Source organism: Diachasma alloeum, unplaced genomic scaffold (genome assembly GCF_001412515.2).
Source record: "Diachasma alloeum isolate Michigan unplaced genomic scaffold, Dall2.0 Dall_scaffold_00193, whole genome shotgun sequence".
NCBI lineage: Eukaryota > Metazoa > Arthropoda > Insecta > Hymenoptera > Braconidae > Diachasma > Diachasma alloeum.
The window spans coordinates 199882-219913 of NW_021680358.1; the positions used below are offsets into that span (position 1 = coordinate 199882).

The following is a 20032-nucleotide window of genomic DNA, read 5'->3' on the forward strand; positions in this document are numbered from 1 at the left end:
GAGCGAGAGAGCGAGAGAGCGAGAGAGCGAGAGAGCGAGAGAGCGAGAGAGCGAGAGAGCGAGAGAGCGAGAGAGCGAGAGAGCGAGAGAGCGAGAGAGCGAGAGAGCGAGAGAGCGAGAGAGCGAGAGAGCGAGAGAGCGAGAGAGCGAGAGAGCGAGAGAGCGAGAGAGCGAGAGAGCGAGAGAGCGAGAGAGCGAGAGAGCGAGAGAGCGAGAGAGCGAGAGAGCGAGAGAGCGAGAGAGCGAGAGAGCGAGAGAGCGAGAGAGCGAGAGAGCGAGAGAGCGAGAGAGCGAGAGAGCGAGAGAGCGAGAGAGCGAGAGAGCGAGAGAGCGAGAGAGCGAGAGAGCGAGAGAGCGAGAGAGCGAGAGAGCGAGAGAGCGAGAGAGCGAGAGAGCGAGAGAGCGAGAGAGCGAGAGAGCGAGAGAGCGAGAGAGCGAGAGAGCGAGAGAGCGAGAGAGCGAGAGAGCGAGAGAGCGAGAGAGCGAGAGAGCGAGAGAGCGAGAGAGCGAGAGAGCGAGAGAGAGAGAGAGAGAGAGAGAGAGAGAGGGGGAGAGAGAGAGAGATTTTTTTTAAAAAATTTTTTCAGGGGGAAAAATGCAGTTACGCACACGCGCGGGTTTGGAAATTCCCAGAGAGTAGTGCCCAACTCGGTCTGGTCTGGATGATGACGACCACGAGCTGCCAAGGTTGGTGAGACCTGGCTTGGTTTAGCTCGGCGAATGTGCAACCAATACGGACTAAAAACATACCCCTCACACCTGCCTCCTATTTCCCCCTGGAACCGCCGCTAGGCATTACAGCACGGGGGAGGGTTTAGCAGTAGCTCTTCCTTCGGCCGATCAAAGCCTGCGCTTCTTCCATCTCATTTCTTCCTCTTTTTCTTATTTATGTTCCTTTCTTGCTCCGTTTTGCGTAGGTCTTTTAGAACTTCCGCTGCGAATGCGCTGGTTGCCTCCCAGGCTGCTTCTGATGAAAGCATTGCTTCCACCAGGTTTTCAGGCTGAATTCTCTCTCCGAGTGTAGTCTCCAGTGTACTGCGGGGCCCGTTGAAGCACGGACACACGAAGAACGCATGCTCCGCATCTTCGGAGACTCCAGTGCAGGCCGGGCACTCCGGCGATTCCTCATATTTGAACCTATGAAGATATTGCCGGAAGCACCCGTGTCCTGAGAGCATCTGTGTGAGATATTAATTGACTTCTCCATATGTTCGTTTGACCCATACATCCAATTTCGGGATCAGGCGGTGAGTCCATCTCCCATTGGTCAAGACATCNTGCCAGCCACTGAAGAACACCACTATCGCATACGCAGCAATTTCGAAGAGATTTACCTTCTGACCAGGGATGACCTCTGTCGTACAATACCTCAGCAGAACGAGGGATATTTGTATCAATTATTTGGTGAAATGTTTAATTTTTGCGTCGATGAGTTGGATGGTTTTGCGGGAGGAGCTTACCGAATGCCCCTATACTAAAGACTATATGATAGTAATAATCTCTCACATCCAATTTCGGGATCAAGCGGTGAGCCCATCTCCCATTGGTCGAGACATCCCACAGCAACTGCCATCGATGCAGACTGTTGTTCCTCTCATCCATCCTCAGCTCAGCTGAACTCAGCGTTGTTGAACTTTTTCGCCGATAAAGATAACGTCGTTCCTCGGCGAGTACTCCTATCAGCAGCATCCCGGCGATGACACACACGGCATCTTCTGATACCGTGGGAAATGCGCTGGCAACTCTAAGGGCGCTCAATCGATAAACTGACGCCACCTTCCGTCGTGCATGCTGGATCAAGAATACGTCAGCCCAAATGGAAATGCCATATGTAAGGACCGACGTGACAACTGATGACAGCAACGCTCTTCTCTTCTGCTTTGGCCCTCCAACGGGATCCGCATTCCGGGTCTGATATAAGTCGAAAAGTGGTTTATTTCAAGTAGAAATCAAGCCAGAAAATCGGTTTGAATCAAATCGAAAAATCGGCTTGAATCAAATCGAAACAAGCAGTTGCCCGCTCCTATATTGCAGAAGGCATGTGACTGTTACTTTATGTCTCATTTCTATTTTAATTTTTTATTTCTACCAATTCGATTGGTCGTAAGCTTCCGAATGGATCCATAGCAATTCCCTTTTTCAATTTACCTCCAAAACTTTATATAAACGGGTGCATATATTTTGATTGATCTAGATAGAAGACATCGAGACGAGTATTTTGAAAAAAAATGAAATCGATCAAGTAGTTTTTGAGATATTGACCAATATAGTTTTATACAAAAAGTTGAAAATCTCTGGAACTACTGGACCGATATCACTGACCAAAAATATCAACCTTTGGTATTATGGGAGCTATCATGATACCAAATTTCGACCTTCTATCTCAATTTCTTGTCGAGTTATCGCGCGTACATTCATTTTTCGGAAAAAATAGAAAATCGGCAATATCTCGAAAACTTTGTATGAATGGGTATATTTAGATTGATCTAGATAGAAGACATCAAGATGAGTATTTTGAAAAGAAAATGAAATCGGTCGAGTAGTTTTTGAGATATTGACCAATATAGTTTTATACAGAATTTGAATATCTGAGGAACTAGTGGACCGATCGAGCTGAAATTGTGCATCAAACTTGAGCATAATAGTACCTAGTATGGGTCAAAATTTCATGTCCGCACTGATAGAACGGATTAGTTATTGTTAACGAATGTACATTTGAGGAGCCTTGTTTGACTTGACTTTCGCCATTCAAGTGAACCATTCGTTAACTATTAACGAATATTCATTTGGTCATATTCAACTCTACCATTCGTTAATAGTTAACGAATCTCGTTTAGAATAAATGAATCATTCTATCAGTGCATATCAATGAATTTTCCCGTACTAATGTTATATTTTTTAAAAAGTGGTAACCCAAAATCGAACTATCAGACCCGGACATACAGACATTTTCTAAAAACATCATTTCTTCAAGTTTCATACCATTCCACATCATCTTCAGGCAAAATTAGAGAATATCAGAATCCGACGAATACCATGCTTCCATTCGGCAAAACGGAGTAATTCACGCCGAAATTCTGCCTGTTTCAGGTAGTACATAGCGACTTGATTCTACTGTCGGTGTCAAAAGTAGAGACCACTCGAAATAAACGTCTATAACTCGACGAAAAAAAATCGTAAAAATATGGGACTAATTGCACTATGTAATATAAGTATTTCACTCACCCAATACGAAGTTTCAAATTTTCAATTTGATTAGTTTATTTATAATCGTTGTGAGAAACCGAAAAACCCCCCGATTTTCAGGGTCCGTAAAAGTCGGCAAATTTTGAACCGCTACCACGTACCATATGTACGAAATTTTTTTTTAAAAATCGTCAATTTTACCAGAGATTCATTGAATGCTTGGGAAGCCAACGTGAGAAGAAAAAACTCAATATTATAATAATTATTTAATTAATAGAAATTTCCACTGCGGCTATCTCATTTTAGAATTGCCGAACCGACCTAAAAAAAAAGATGCATTCTGAATTCAATGTAAAACACATTCGGTCAATATTTTTTTGATAAACAATCTCCGTTGATTTAAAAAGAATCGAGAAAATTCGTCAAAAAAAGTGCTGTTAAAACGAGTATAACTCGTTATGGGATTAATGGGCCCGCTCACCGTCGGTCCCTCAAAATTGAAAACACATGTGCGCCTGCCTACCTCTTTCAGGGACGTCGATACCAGTTACAGTCGTTTGGGCCCTTTGGGGCGCAAATACACCGTACATTGCTTGCCCCCCTATTTCTTAAATCTAGAATTTTTTTTCATTTTTGGGGTCATGATATCCGGGGGGAGGGCTTGTAAAAAGGGGGGTTTTGCAGGGATGTTTTATGAAACGGTGGGTTATCGTTGGAGATTTTTAAAAATATCTTCGAAACGATTTATATATATATATTTATTTATTATATTATATATTATATTATATGCTATATTAAATATTATATTAAATATTATATTAAATATTATATTAAATATTATATTATATATTATATTATATATATATTTCGAAAATTTTGAAAATTTCCAACTTGGACAAATTGATGAACAAAATTGAGAACCCCCCCTTTTTGTCAGTAAAAATTCGCTATCTCCCTTAGTTTTGGAGATATGAAAAACTCACCGATGAGCTAAGTCGACTACCGGCGGAAGGGGGGGGAGGGGATACAGAATTCTTGATGTACACCCCATCCCCCTGCTTATGAGGCTCCCCAAGGGGACCTCATTGACAACGTACATCGAAAATTTAGGGACAAATCGGTTTGTATCAAACCAAAAATTCGGTCTGACTCAAACCAAAAGATCGGTTTGAATCAAACCCGAAAAATCGGTCTGAATCAAACCGAAAAATCGGTCTGAATCAAACCGAAAAATCGGCTTAAATCAAACAAAAGTCGCCCTGAATGAAGTCGAAAAATCGATTTTAACCAGACCAATATTCCGATTTGCATTTGTCCGAGTCCGACTTGATTCATGCCGTCAATTCGACATGAAAAAAGTCGATTCCCGGCATCATTTAGTCCGGCTTGATTCAGACCGATTTTTCGGTCTGATTCAAACTGACTTTTGTTGGGTGAAGCCTGTCCCAGGTCTGAGTCACTGAGCCTCACCAAACCTGGACTCGTACAGGCCTGTTCCCATCGTCAGTCTATGTATTTCCTGCCTGAGATTGAATCAAACCGAAAAATCGGCTTGAATCACACCGAACAATCGACTCGAAGCAAACTGACAAATTGCCTTAAATCAAGTCGCTATCTACTACCTGAAAAAGGCAATATTCTGGCGTGAATCACTCCGTTTTTCGGTTTCATTCAAGCAGATGTCTCGATTTGATTCAGACCGATTTTTCGGCTTGATTCAGACCGATGTCGGCTTGAATCAGTACTCTTTGTGGGTACAAAGCCATACCAATAATTGGCGAAAACATCCAGATGTTTTACTTAATTCACATCAATGATATATAGGGTAACCTATCAATGATAATTGATATATAATTGATATATCAATGATACAGAGTGTCCCATAGTATGTAGCAAAAGTAAATTGCGAATAACTTGAATACGGTTAAGTGTAAATAATTGTTGTTTTTTTTATTGTACACAGAACATTCGGCAAATTATAATACAATCCCTTCCATTCCTTTGATGGTGTCCGCCATCATTTGTACTACAGATCTCTATCCTACGCTCGAGGCTGGTATAGATGCGCTGTATTATGTTTTCATCAATAGCTCGGACAGCAACCCTAATTGCGTCTTGCAACTCTTTCACAGTCGTCGGATGCTTTTTATAGCACTTGTCCTTGAGAAAACCCCACAGGCAAAAACCACAGGGATTTAAGTCAGGACTGTAAGGCAACCATTCTATGCCCCCATGGGCATACTTAGGGTAACCTAAACCTAACACACGAGTGCCGTAAACGGAAAAAGGTGTTTCAAATACTCCAGTACTCCTATGTGGGGCGACACCATCTTGCATGAAGTAGAAATTCTTGACTAATTGATTTTTTCGTGCCAAAGGAAAGAAGTTCTTTTTCAAGAACTCACAGTAAATGTCAGCATTAATTGTCCGACTCTCGAGGAATTCAAGGAAAATACCCTTTATGGTAACTGTCGCCCATGCAGTAACTTTTTTCGGGTGCGAGGACTTGGTTTCAACGACGTGAGGTGACTCAGTCCCCCAAAAGCGAAAATTTTGTTCATTTACCAAGCCACCTAAGTAGAAATGTGCTTCGTCAGAGAAGATGATATTCTGTGCCTTCATCCCCTTGGATTCAAAAAGATTGTGAAGTTCTTGGCAAAATTCCACACGACGAACCATAGCTTCTTCAGTTGAAAATTGATGTACAGAAATTTTGTAGGGATGGAAGTTTAAAAAGACTTTTAAGATACGGTGAAGTGAAGTTCTCGAGACTTTCAATGTTTGGGAAGCCTTCCGAAGAGTATCATTTGAATATTTTTTGAAATGTTCTTCAGTTGTGCGGATAACCTCATCTGTTGTTACAGTAGGTGAAGGGCCAGGATTCTCATGCCTCCTATCGTCTAGTAAACCGTATTGATCAAATTACTCAATTAACCTGAGAAGACCCATGAATTGGTCGAAAAATGCGTAAATCTTCAAAAAAAAAAAGAAAAAAAAATTTTGTTTATCTAGTTCATTCTCTCTATTTACCGTCTGAGACTCGAATCAGACACTCCAGTGGGTGTGCCATACTTAGAATAAAATGCTGTTATTGCTGCAGTAGTTGAATCTCCTCTTCGGTAATATGATTTGATGAGGAATGTTTTTTGTTCAATGGTTAGGTTTTCCATTTTAGTGTTCTAATTCGCGAGCAACTGAAGTATGGATGAAATTTGCGGAGAGTCTCCACTTCAACCATATATTAGACTTTAGACTGCGCTGTCACCTTGCGGTATACAACGCAATTTACTTTTGTCACATACTATGGGACACCCTGTATATCATTGATTGTAGGCATGGTATAGTTCAGTGAATATATATTCACTGAATTTTGTAGGCTGGGTAAAGTGAATACATTGGTATAGTTCAGTAAATATATATTCACTGAACTATACCAAGCCTACAAAATTATTTGCAACACCCTGTGACTGGTTAAAAGCATTTAAAGTGGTATCGACAGCAAGACCACTTCAAACACTATACGTGTAAGCAGAAATTTCAAACACCAAATGAATATCTTGCTCATCTGATTCCATTTTCAGAAAGAATTCAAGACAAGACGAGACGCGATCACAAGAATCTCATTTTCATGATCTAAGAACCTTGCACAAGAGGGTTGCACCAGAGACAGTTTCTGATCAACTAAGCCCAGCAGCCGCAATCAAAGATGAATACAAATAAGAAACGCCAATCAGACCTCGAAGAAACATTTTCAATGTAATCAAGTACCAAATTTATTTACAATTACATACACATATGAAAAAATTCAATAGGCTTATCCTATAGGACTTCCTATAGGATTTCCTATAGGTTTGCCTATAGAACAATTCTATGGAGAATTGAAACACTTTCTATAGGATTTCGTTCCCAAGTCTGCGGGAATTAAGATTTTCTATAGATGAAAGATCTATAGAGGATTCTTTGTAGGATGACTTATAGGATTTTTTATTCAGGGAGAACATTGTTTAAATAACCATGGAATATCTATAGGAAAGATGACTATGGGAACTGGGCCATAGCAATTCGTTTATAGGGAATCTGTTCATGGGAATTTGATTGTTTATAGAAATTGTTCCATGAATAACCATGGGATTTCTATTGGGGAGATGTCTATGGGAATTGAGCCATATGAAGTCTTTTATAGGGATTCGAATTTTTTATAGAAACTTTTCTATGAATAACCGTGGGATTCCTATAGGAAAGATGACTATGGGAAGTGGGCTATATGAATTCGTGTATAGGGATTTGCAATTTTCATAGAAACTATATTCTATAAATGACCATGGGATTTCTATTGGGGAGATGTCTATGGGAATTGGGCCATAGGAATTCGTTTATGGGGAATTTGATTGTTTATAGAAATTGTTCTATAATTGACCATGGGATTTCTATCGGGGAGATGTCTATGAGAATCGGGCCATAGGAATTCGTTTATGGGGATTCGAGTTTTTTTATAGAAACTTTTCTATGAATAACCGTGGGATTCCTATAGGAAGGATGACTATGGGAAGTGGGCTATATGAATTCGTGTATAGGGATTTGCAATTTTCATAGAAACTATATTCTATAAATGACCATGGGATTTCTATCGGGGAGATGTCTATGAGAATCGGGCCATAGGAATTCGTTTATGGGGATTCGAGTTTTTTTATAGAAACTTTTCTATGAATAACCGTGGGATTCCTATAGGAAGGATGACTATGGGAAGTGGGCTATATGAATTCGTGTATAGGGATTTGCAATTTTCATAGAAACTATATTCTATAAATGACCATGGGATTTCTATTGGGGAGATCTCTATGGGAAGTGGGCCATGGTTATTCATGGAACAATTTCTATAAACAATCAAATTCCCATGAACAGATTCCCTATAAACGAATTGCTATGGCTCAGTTCCCATAGTCATCTTTCCTATAGATATTCCATGATTATTTAAACACTGTTCTCCCTGAATAAAAAATCCTTTAAGTCATCCTACAAAGAATCCTCTATAGATCTTTCATCTATAGGAAATCTTAATTCCCGCAGACTTGGGAACGAAATCCTATAGAAAGTGTTTCAATTCTCCATAGAATTGTTCTATAGGCAAACCTATAGGAAATTCTATAGGAAGTCCTATAGGATAAGCCTATTGAATTTTTTCATACGTGCACATACATACATACATTCATACATGTATCCGGACATGGTCTGGAAATGGTATATTCAAACTCGTGAGGCCAAAATTAGTTATTCTGACACAAAAAATTGGAAATTTCGGATTTTACGTATCCAAAGCTTCCATTCGGAAGCATAAATTGCATAAACAATATGCATTAACTTAACTTCCACAGGTATCATTTCCATCGTATTCTGGTGGAATCAAGAAGTTAAACACCAATTTTTTAGTTATAAAAAATCTGTTTCAATGGTGATTCTTGAAGTAATCGTTGAAAAATCGATTTTTTGAAAAATCTAAATCTTAATTTTCGAAACTTTACAATAAATTTCATTTTAGTTAGTGACCACTGATCGAGCTTATTGCAGTCTATATTCATGAAAAAAAACCTTAACTTCGATAGATCCCCTGTAAAATAATAGAAAAAAAATTTTAAAAAAGAGCACACACATACAAGGTGACAAATGGGAATAGGTGAAAACTTTTTCCTTATATTTCCTTCTCCACTTTGTCACCAGGGATCGGGCTGTTGTAGGTTAAAACTTGGAGCCTGGCAAATTCTGTTGGGACACTCCGGGGTCTAGTTCATATTCTCCAAAATGAGTGAGCCTACTGTCGAAGAAAAAGTGTATCTCATTGAGCGCTATTATTCCCGATGAAAAAATTACACAAATGCGTATAGAGGCTTTCGTAGTAAGTTTGATAGTCACAGAATTGGGAGTGAAACCACTCTCAAACGGTATGAATTTTTTAGTTCTCCTGTACGATTCTTTTTGAGGTTAGTCCCCATTAAATTTTATATGATACGTGCGTATAACCGCATGGGATTCAGTTGACTATAGTCAACTGGAAAGTAGCGGGTTTCGAGCGCCTATCCACACTCAACTAAAACCCGAAATAACGCATGACGCCCATGCGCATCACCTATTAAAAGAGAATAACAAGGAAGGAAATCTAACCTCCGAATAGTGAATACATGGAATGACTGAAAAATGAAAAGGTGATTTTCGAAGCAGATAAAATGAGCCAAAATCGTATAATTCCTAATAGTGATGAAGAGTTAGGCAATGAGAAGGATTTATTTAGTTGATTGGTGATGTGACATTTGAAGAAAATGGAAATGAAATATTCTCCAATGAAGCAACAGCAGGATCGCCAAAAACTCCTTCTTCAATCAAATACTGTAACTTAAGGGCTTTATTGAATTCTAATGATCGAAATAATGTCAAGGAAAGACAGAGAAAAATTATTTTTGCTTTTCAGAGACATGTCACAGAATTCACCGAAACTTCACTGAAATTTGGTGATTGATTTCTAAAAATTAGTGATGAGTCATTGAGAATTCAGTAACGAAATAGTACATTACGCAACTAGCTGCGCCGCCCTCGTGAGTAACCGCCTGCTGTCCGCACGTTTTGCGTATACTATTTTATATAAGTGCGTGATGAAGTCTGGGGGCGGAAGGGGGGGTGTGGGGGGCTCCCCCCACGAGAAAAGGGGGTCCAGGGGGCGAAGTCCCCCCCCCACTGAAGAAAAAAGATCTTATTTATTTAAAAAAATAATTATAAAAAAGTGTGATTTAAAAATTATGCGGAACTTCTGAAGAAAAAATTAATTATATTCATTAAATATGTAGTTCAAAAAACTTGTCAAGTATTTTTAATTGAAAAAATGTAATTATAATAATTACAAAATACAATTTTTAAAAATCATTAAGAATTCGCAAAAAAAAGAAAGTTATAATTATAAAAAAATATAATACAAAACGTAATTGAAAAATCGGAGAATATTTTATTTCCATTTTCTTCAAATGTCACATCACCAATAAACTCCTCCTCATCAGTAAATAAATTCTCCTCACTGCCTAACTCTTCATCACTATCAGGAATTATACGATTTTGGCTCATTTTATTTGCTTCGAAAATCACCTTTTCATTTTTCAGTCATTCCATGTATTCACTATTCGGAGGTTAGATTTCCTTCCTTGTTATTCTCTTTTAATAGGTGATGCGCATGCGCGTCATGCGTTAGTTCGGGTTTCAGTTGACTATAGTCAACTGAAACCCATGCGGTTACACGCACGTATCATATAAATGAAATTTTTCAATCACACTTTTTCATAATTACTTTTTTAACAAATGTGATCTTTTTTCTTCAGTGGAGGGGCCTTCGCCCCCCAAACCCCCCCCGGGGGGCTTCGCCCCCTGGACCCCCTTTTCTCGTGGGGGGCTTCGCTCCCCGCACCCCCACTCGCCCCCCCCTTCCACCCCCAAACTTCATCGAGCACTTATCATATAAAATAGTTGCGTAATGTACTATTTTGAGTCAATGTGTTCTTGTTTGTAGGGTTTGTACCATATTTGATTTTTTTTTATTCTTTCCCACATCAATCAACAAAATTCTGATAGTTTGATTTTTACCTATTCCCATTTGTCACCCTGTACATACATACATACAGATAGACATTATCTGAAAATTACTTATTTGAACTTTTTAGAACACTTTAGTTATCCGGACATAAAAAACTGGAAACTTAACCCCTCAAGTACGGCGTCCTTGCAACATATTGACCCGAGAGTTTTTCCTACCAGCCGGAGTCCACATGTCATATAGACCTTTTTCATGATTAATAAACATTTATTATCTTTCGTACTATTGTAGTTATCGAAATTCTAAAAAAATTTCCATGAAATCGATAAGATTATCAACACAATGCGACTTGATTTTTTTTCCAGTTACTTTCAATATTTTTCTTCAATACATAAACAATAAGGAACTGAATTCGATGTCAGATGCATATTCCAACCTCTCGTTTATGGAGCCAATTTTCATAAAATATTCTGAAATTTTGCCGAACATACTCTATACATTCCTTTGTCAAATGACGCAAATGAAATTTCGATTCAATGAATTACTGATTTGTTATTAACAAATTTCCGATAATCGCCGATCTTGGCTCCGTCTTGGCAACCGTTTTCACTATCGATCTGAAATTAGAGTTAAAAATTCCAGAAAAATCTGTATAAAGGAATACTGTAATTGAACAACTGATTGGTGAAAGCTCAACATTATCATTAAATTTTAGATGATGATTTTTTGATCATCAGTATAGAAATTGTGGCGTATTAACCAGCGAATTTAAGTAGACAAGAGACCGCCGGCCGATGAGGACGCACCGCGCGTTTGGGCGCCGTATACTTGAGGGGTTAAATTTGAACGAATATAAAGTTTCCATTTCCCGGGGCCGAATTGCCAATGCTGTTGAATCAGCCAAACATCGGCTTTGAACTGGCACGCCAAGTCTCGGCGTCTTCTTCACGGCCAAGTGTCGGCTGAACGTCAAATGGCCATTCGTCGTCGAATACTACGTCTCGACCAATAATTGAGTAAACTTCGGACGCCAAGATTTCGTAAGGGTCAAACAGGAAAGACAAATTAACCAATTCCAAGCGTCAAACCCTCATTAGAGGCAAAGTCTGTTATCGAAGATGAGCGCAATAATGTAGAGGGTCAAAAGGGTGTCTCAAGGGTCACGAGGGTCATAAAGGTCAAATAGGGGTAATAGCAAACGTACTTGTAATGGTACGTGGAGGCTTTTATAAAAGGTCAAATGATCATAGGGGTTGAATAGGTCATACAGCAAAACGTGTAAACAGATGGTAAGGTTAAACGATCATAAGGTATGTAAGGTTCAAACTGGAGACTTTAATACTGTAATCTTATTATTTATTGATCATGAATAAATAGGCTGTTTACCATATGTATATTGAGTTTCATAATTAAAGAAAATTAAAGAATCAGATAGGAATGTCATATTTTATTCAGATAACCGATAAACTTCTTCGTAACTAACAACTGTACGGTGGACGAGTGGATAAAGTCAAGGACTAGCAACCCGACGGTTTCAGGATCCAACTCCGACGAGTCCAATTTTTCACTCATCACTATCAGCGGTTGTCGGTTTCTTTAGGAAGGATTAGCCAAAGAATGTAAATTAAATAATGAAAAAATTATGTTCTCGTTAATTTTTTCAACTATAAAAAATGAGTATTGGGTGGGTCATGGGTGTCGATCTTCCGCCGACGCTTGGCAGCCAATACCGGCCCAACGTTATCAAACCAGTAGCTAGCCAAGGCTGGGCCAAGGCCGATTGCGGATCGGCACCCGAGACTCGGCAGCTGGGCTGCCAGTACTGGCCCAATCTTGGCCCGTTTTACTTTTCGTCCCCGGGTATTCGCAAGTAAACATATGTAATAAACAGTGTGTTGTAATTCAACAACAAATTGTGCGAATCTCATCAAATTCTGATGGAATCAAAAGCATATCTATATCAATTTTTTAAGCCATGATTAATTGCATTCCGCTACTGATATTTTGATTGATCGTTGATCGATTTTATAAAAAATCCAAATATGTTCGAAACAATGAAAAATTATATTTTAAATGATGGTAATGGATAGATTAATGAACTTAATTGAAAAAAAAAAATTTTGATCATGAGTATGGCAGTTTTGCAAAATGAATAATGAAAAAAAATAGTAGTTTATCGGGGTGTCATGACCTTCAAATTGCATTGGGTTTTGACCATGGTTTGGCCCCATGGGTTGCTGAATAGCTCACTAATTTTTGCTAGAATTTTTTCCATGTAGGATTATTACTAAGATTGCTTCTGACCCGTGTTTCTAGCCTTCATCTTTTACCTTTAATTTTTATCTTCATGTCTAAACCCTGTGACCTTTCGTTTTTACTCTTATTTCTGATCCTTTTGTTTTGACCCTTACTTAATTTGATGATTTCTAATACTTTATGGTATAGGGCCGGAATCCAGATTGGCGGAGTCCGAGTATTCAGCTTGAAAGAGGCTGGAATTCGACTAGAATGAAGTCGACGATGAATTGAATCAGTGCTTTTTTGGGTGTAGCCTTACTTAATTTGTCGAGTGTTTGCATACGTAAATGAACAAAGTTTTATTCATTGATTTGATGAGTATAAATACTCATCAAGTCACCCAAACCTATTTTTTCCACAATTTCTATAGAAATGAAAATTTGACCGCTGAAAAAATATCATACATGCCAGACCGGGTGCGTGAATCGTAGATTGAACAGGGAGCCATCCGCATATACGTAAGCAACGTCTCTCTGCATCTGGTGCCGTGTGTCTCGTGCCGCATGTACATTCCGCATGCCGCAAGAGGGCGATAAAACATATGCAGATTAAAACATTTTATTTGAATGATAATATAACACTTGTTGATGCAAGCGCGTTAGTCTAGGTTAGCATAATAAACATTATGTATATCTCTACTGGGCTGTGTGTAAGCAAGTACTATACAACACTGTTATATTCATTCTACAAACACTAGGGACTTTGAACGCTGTTCGTGTGTATTTATGTGGTTGGGTGAGCATAGAAACGAGTCAGTGAGATACAACTCGCGTATAATACGTGAATGAAGCAGTGAAACTATACTGGCCGCACTCTCTCTATCTTTCTCTTTTCAGTCTCAGGATCCCCCCCTGAAGCAACCCTGACTCGGAATATGGGCTTTCCATAGTCACAAGACGTCGAAATCCATTCATTAAAAGGCAGTGATACAAAGAAAGAGTGTTTATGTGTGTCATGTTGGCATTCTTAATTTTATTCACAAGCCCGATCGAATTGCCTCAATCCTATCCGTTCATTCTTGATCTCCATACGGAGAGAATTAAAGAGTAAAAATTACCATGGCCATAATAGAGAATGTTATGGCAACATTGTAAAACGATTATCAACTGCTCCTACATATTAATCTTCGTTAATCACTATATTTCACGGTAATGCTTACTATGTTACATAGGAACGCCTGCAATGTCCATAGAAATGGTTACCATGTGAATGGAAAATGTTCCTATGAACTTAGGAAGTATAACACCCGGTTCAAATTCGCAATTACCTCTTGATGCGTTCATAAACTCAAGACGCTTAAGGCTTAAACTCATGAGAAAAATTAGGTAAATTAAACTCTTCATTTTGAAATTTTCCCATTAAATTCTGCAATATTTTTGTTCGAAATTTATATATTTATTCAAATAACAAATCTTCAATTATATGAAATAAATAGTGCAGTCATTAGAAGTAGATAATCAATTGGGAATAAATAAACCATTTATTTGATTCAAACAGAATTATTACACATTAATAAATTCTTTTCATTCACCATCTAAACAAAGATTCCATTTTGAATTTATAAAATCTTTACTTGTATGAAGAAATCATGTGTTTACATTTATAAAAGTATTCATTTGATATGAATAAAACTGCAACTGGAAATTTAATTTAGGGTTTAATGGGCTTTATTAGGAGATTATTCAAAAACATGATTTCTCTTTTCGAGAGTCCTTAGAACAAGAAAATTCTCTTTCTTGAATTAAGGATATTTCTTTGTCTAATATTGATCTGCCCATACTTCATTCCTTCATGGTATTTAATTATTTAGAATAATTTCATTATGTTTTATAACACATTTTACGTAACAGGAAGTTTTACTATGCAACATAGTAAGTTTGTAATATAGTAATTATTGGTATGCCCATAAACCTATTACCATTGAGAAGCTTACTATGCCTCATAGTAATCATTACGATGTTCCATGGTAGCCATTACCAGGTCCATAGTGATACTTACAAAACTTTGGTAACATTTACTGTGTTAACGAAAGACAGTTTCTTCTCGGGGAAATTTAGTGGAATTAAAAATTCGTTTTTGTTTTGTGCCAGTTGAAATCAGTGAAAGTGATAATGATTAAAGCGATTATTATGCATTTCTATATTTTCCCAAAGCTATTATTCTATTGCCTTAGATATTCACCCCATTCTCGTGCGAATCCGTGCGCCTCCCAATTTGGGAAATTTGTCTATCGTCAATTAATTATTCATTTGTCTCACATAGAGGTCAAGAAAATGAATGGATAGCATATAACGTCTCTTTTTCTATGTAATTTATATTTTATAAATATCTACAGTGATCGAATAGTAGCGCTGGGATAATATAGAAACTTAACTTAACTCTTTGGAGATGGTTCGGATATTGTGTTTGCCTATGATCTTGCTTATGCGTCCTGTCGTACCTCTTAGGTAAAGAAGGACAGCCACTGTGTGTCTTTCCTGGTTCTCCTCAGGTCTAGACTCCTTGTGGAGAACTGATAGTTTGTTCTGTAGCCTATCCTTGATCCTTCGAATTTGTTGGATCTTGTACCCATTGTTGCTAAAGGCAGTTTTGAGATGTTCAATTTCGCTGTCGATGTTGGAGGGCTGGGAAATGGTGAGAGCTCTGTACATCAAGGAACTGATCACAGAGTTTTTCTGGGATGGATGGTGGTAGGAAGTAGCATGAAAATATCTATGTGTATGGGTAGGCTTGCGGTAAACCTGGTGACCCAAAGTCCCATCGGGGTTACGTTGGACAAGGACATCCAGGAAAGGGAGACATCCGTTCTCTTTAACTTCCATAGTAAACTTGATGCTTGTGTGTTGGGCATTCAAGTACTCCAGGGCTAGTTCTGTTCTCCCATGTGGCCAGATGACGAAAGTGTCATCCACATATCGAAACCACACAGAGGGTTTTCGCAAAGCTGACTTCAATACTTCCTTTTCGAAGTGTTCCATGAATATATTTGCAATAATAGGTGAAATGGGAGAACCCATCGCGGCACCTGATTTTTGCTCATAGAACTCTCCTTCGAATTGGAAGTATGTAGAGATCAATAAGTGCTGAACCAGAGGGAGCAGGTTGGAAGGGATGTCCTTGGATTTTTTGATTATTTCCAAGGTTTCAGGGATTGGGACGTTGGTGAATAGAAATTTTACATCAAAGCTCACAAGGATATCCTCCGAAGAGGTTCTGAGAGTTCTCAGTTTGTTAACAAAATCCAGAGAGTTTTGGATGTAGGAATCATTTCGACCAGTCAACTTTTGGAGTGGTTTCGTAAGAAACTTTGCCAGTTGGTAAGTTGGCCCATCAATGTTGCTGACGATAGGGCGGAGGGTAAATGACTCTTTATGGATTTTTGGAAGTCGATAGAGTCTGGGGGGGAAGTATTCTTTGGGAATGAGGGACTTAGTCAAGTCAGCCGAAAGGCCAGCTTTCTTCAGGAGTTTGGTGGTTTTGCGTTCAATTGTGCGAGTAGGATCTTTCCTGAGTTCAGTATAAACTTTGGAATCTCCTAGCATCGCACTGAGATTTCCGGAGTAGTCATCCCTATCCATGACCACTGTGGCGTTGCCTTTGTCCACTGGAAGAATAATAATGTCGTTATTCTCCTTAAGACTACGCAATGCCAGGCGTTGCTCCTTCGTGATATTCTCACTAGGGGGAGTAGCCTTGTGGAGGATATTGGACAATTTTCTTCGGATTACACGATTGCTGATTAGTGATAAACACCAGCTCAGTGAAAGACAGGTGTCGGTACTCGCGAAGGGACACAACTTCGCAGTCACCCGTAAGAAAATTCCTACTGAGGAAATTAGTCAGCTGATTGGCTGATTGGTCAGCTGACCAATTAAAAAACTCTGATTGGCTGATCCCTCCCCTCCCCCACCACTCTAAGGGAGGGCATATAAGGACGACACCCGCACGTCGAAGCTCAGAATCGGAGCTTACAGCCCTGAAGATGCAGACTGCAATGTTTGCGAAACGTCGATAGCAGCAGCCAAGAAGAACCTGGCTCAACTTTCTCGACAACTTTTGGATCTCCAACTTTTTCTGTCCTGTTCGTTGGAATCTCAGCTGTGGGAGACTCTTGATCGTGTTACACACGAACAAGCAGTCCGCACTGCTGAGATGAGAACTGAGACTTAAAAAGGGAAATTCAAACAATAAATCCCACAGGTCCAAGCCCCAATCCTCACCCACACCGTGAATAATCTGAGCAAACACCAGCTCAGTGAAACACAGGTGTCGGTAATCGCGAAGGCAGACAACGTCGTTGTCGCCCCCAAGAAAATTCCTACTGAGGAAATTATCAGTCAAACTGAAACTGCAATTTACCATCTGCCTCAGGAGACTGGTGATGCAATCCGAAGAAAGTTGTCCAATATCCTCAACAAGGCTACTCCCCCTAGTGACAATATCACGAAGCAGGAACGCGTTAGCGTTCCTGGCATTGCGTAATCTTAAGGAGAATAACGACATTATGACCGAACTCGTGCAGAAAGCTGGCCTTTCGGCTGACTTGACTAAGTCCCTCATTCCCAAAGAATCCTTCCCCCCCAGACTCTATGGACTTCCAAAAATCCATAAAGAGTCATTTCCCCTCCGCTCTATCGTCAGCAACATTGGTAGGCCAACTTACCAACTGGCAAAGTTTCTTACGAAACCACTCCAAAAGTTGACTGGTTGAAATGATTCCTACATCCAAAACTCTCTGGATTTTGTTAACAAACTCAGAACACTCAGAACCTCTTCGGAGGATATCCTTGTGAGCTTTGATGTAGAATATCTATTCACCAACGTCCCAATCCCTGAAACCTTGGAAATAATAAAAAGATCCTAGGACATCCCTTCCAAACTCCTCCCTCTGGTTGAACACTTATTGACCTCTACATACTTCCAATTCGAAGGAGAGTTCTATGAGCAAAAATCAGGTGCCATGATGGGTTCTACCATTTCACCTATTATTGCAAATATATTCATGGAACACTTCGAAAAGGAAATATTGAAGTCAGCTTTGCGAAAACCCTCTGTGTGGTTTCGATATGTGGATTACACTTTCGTCATCTGGCCACATGGGAGAACAGAACTAGCCCAATTTCTGGAGTACTTGAATGCCCAACACACAAGCATCAAGTTTACTATGGAAGTTGAAGAGAATGGATGTCTCCCTTTCCTGGATGTCCTTGTCCAACGTAACCCCGACGGGACTTTGGGTCACCAGGTTTACCGTAAGCCTACCCATACACATAGATATCTTCATGCTACTTCCCACCACCATCCATCCCAGAAAAACTCTGTGATCAGTTCCTTGATGTACAGAGCTCTCACCATTTCCCAGCCCTCCAACATCGACAGCAAAATTGAACATCTCGAAACTGCCCTTAGCAATAATGGGTATAAGATCCAACAAATTCGAAGGATCAAGGATAGGCTACAGAACAAACTATCAGGTCCCCAAGAGGAGTCTAGACCTGAGGAGAACCAGGAAAGACCCAGAGTGGCCGTCCTCTCCTACCTAAGAGGTACGACAGAACGCATAACCAAGATCCTAGGCAAACACAACATCCGAACGATCTTTCAACCTCCGAAGAAGATCGCACAGATGCTGTCAAGTGCAAAGGACCCACGACCACCCCTTAGCACACACGGAGTTTATGAAATCACTTGCTCATGCGGAAAAGTGTACATTGGAGAAACCGGGAGGAAGATCAGTACACGGATTAAGGAACACCAACGGTGCTCCAAATACGGTCACCTGGAACAGTCTGCCCTGGCTGAACACTGGATGGATACTGGACACACTATTCAGTATGACCAAGCCAGAATGCTCGCCAATTCCCAAGGATATTTCCAAAGGAAATATCGGAAAGGTCTGGAGATCCATAAGAACCCTAACAACCTAAAAAGAGATAGAGGATATCAGGTGAACGCCATTTGGAAAACCGTCCTCCCGGTTTTTAATTGGTCAGCTGACCAATCAAAAAACTCTGATTGGCTGACCCCTCTCCCTCCCCCCTCCGCTCTAAGGGAGGGCATATAAGGACGACACCCGCACGTCGAAGCTCAGAATCGGAGCTTATAGCCCTGAAGGTGCAGACTGCAATGTTTGTGAAACGTCGGCGCAATGCTGAAATCCGACGCGGCATCGATCCGGAAGCCAATAATAATAATAATCATGGCCGCGAAAGTCTCAAAACTAAGAATATAGAAAATTAATGATTGAGTCAGTGAAGGAATTTGAACTATTATACATCTTCAGCCTCCAATTTATGCGAAATTTCATTCAATGATATGATCTATTTTCCTTGATGAAAAAAAATGAATTTATATTGTTAAAATTTCCATATTCATCGGATCAGTAAAGAAATTGATTTTTGTTATTTTTATAAATTAGAGATTTAATGAAAAATTACATTTAACCCTTGAGTGCTCGCAGGTCTCTACCGAACGTTACTACTGTCAGTGTCGAAAGTGGAGACCACTTGAAACAACGGTCTATAACGCGTCGAAAAAAAATCTTAAAAATACGAGACCAATTGTAATATTACCGTATAATATAAATATTTTAGTCATTCAATACGGAGTTTCAAGTATTTAAATTGATTAGTGGATTTTTTATCGCAGTGGGAAGCCGAAAAAACCCCCAATTTTCGGTATACATAAAAGTCGGCAAGCTTTAAACTGTTACCATACATACAAAAAATTTTTTCAGAGATTTCTTGAACTCGTGGGTAGCTCACAAGAGGAGAAAAAACTGAATATTGTAATAATTATTTATACAATTAATAGAGATGTCGACTGCGGCTATCTCGTTGCAGAGCTGTCGAATCCAGTTGAAAAAAAACGATGTATTCTGTATTCAATGTATAACACACACGGAGAGAAATATTCAATAAAAATTACGTATCTTTTCCGTAATTCCGGAGTGAAATGTGGTTGTAGGAAATTTTACGGAAC

The 20032-nt window shown here is 39.4% G+C and overlaps 1 protein-coding gene across 2 annotated transcripts in view; it reads left to right on the top strand.

The window, feature by feature from the left end:
- The window catches only part of LOC107048463 (POU domain protein CF1A), a 119849-nt gene that overhangs the window by 21901 nt on the left and 77916 nt on the right, over positions 1–20032 (top strand). The window contains exon 3 of one of the 2 annotated variants that reach the window (XM_015271630.1): positions 6768–6942. The exons of the other annotated variant lie outside the window; for it this stretch is intronic. The gene's annotated coding sequence lies outside the window, so the exon portion shown is untranslated. The remainder of the gene's footprint in view (positions 1–6767; positions 6943–20032) is intronic. 2 annotated transcript variants of the gene reach the window in all.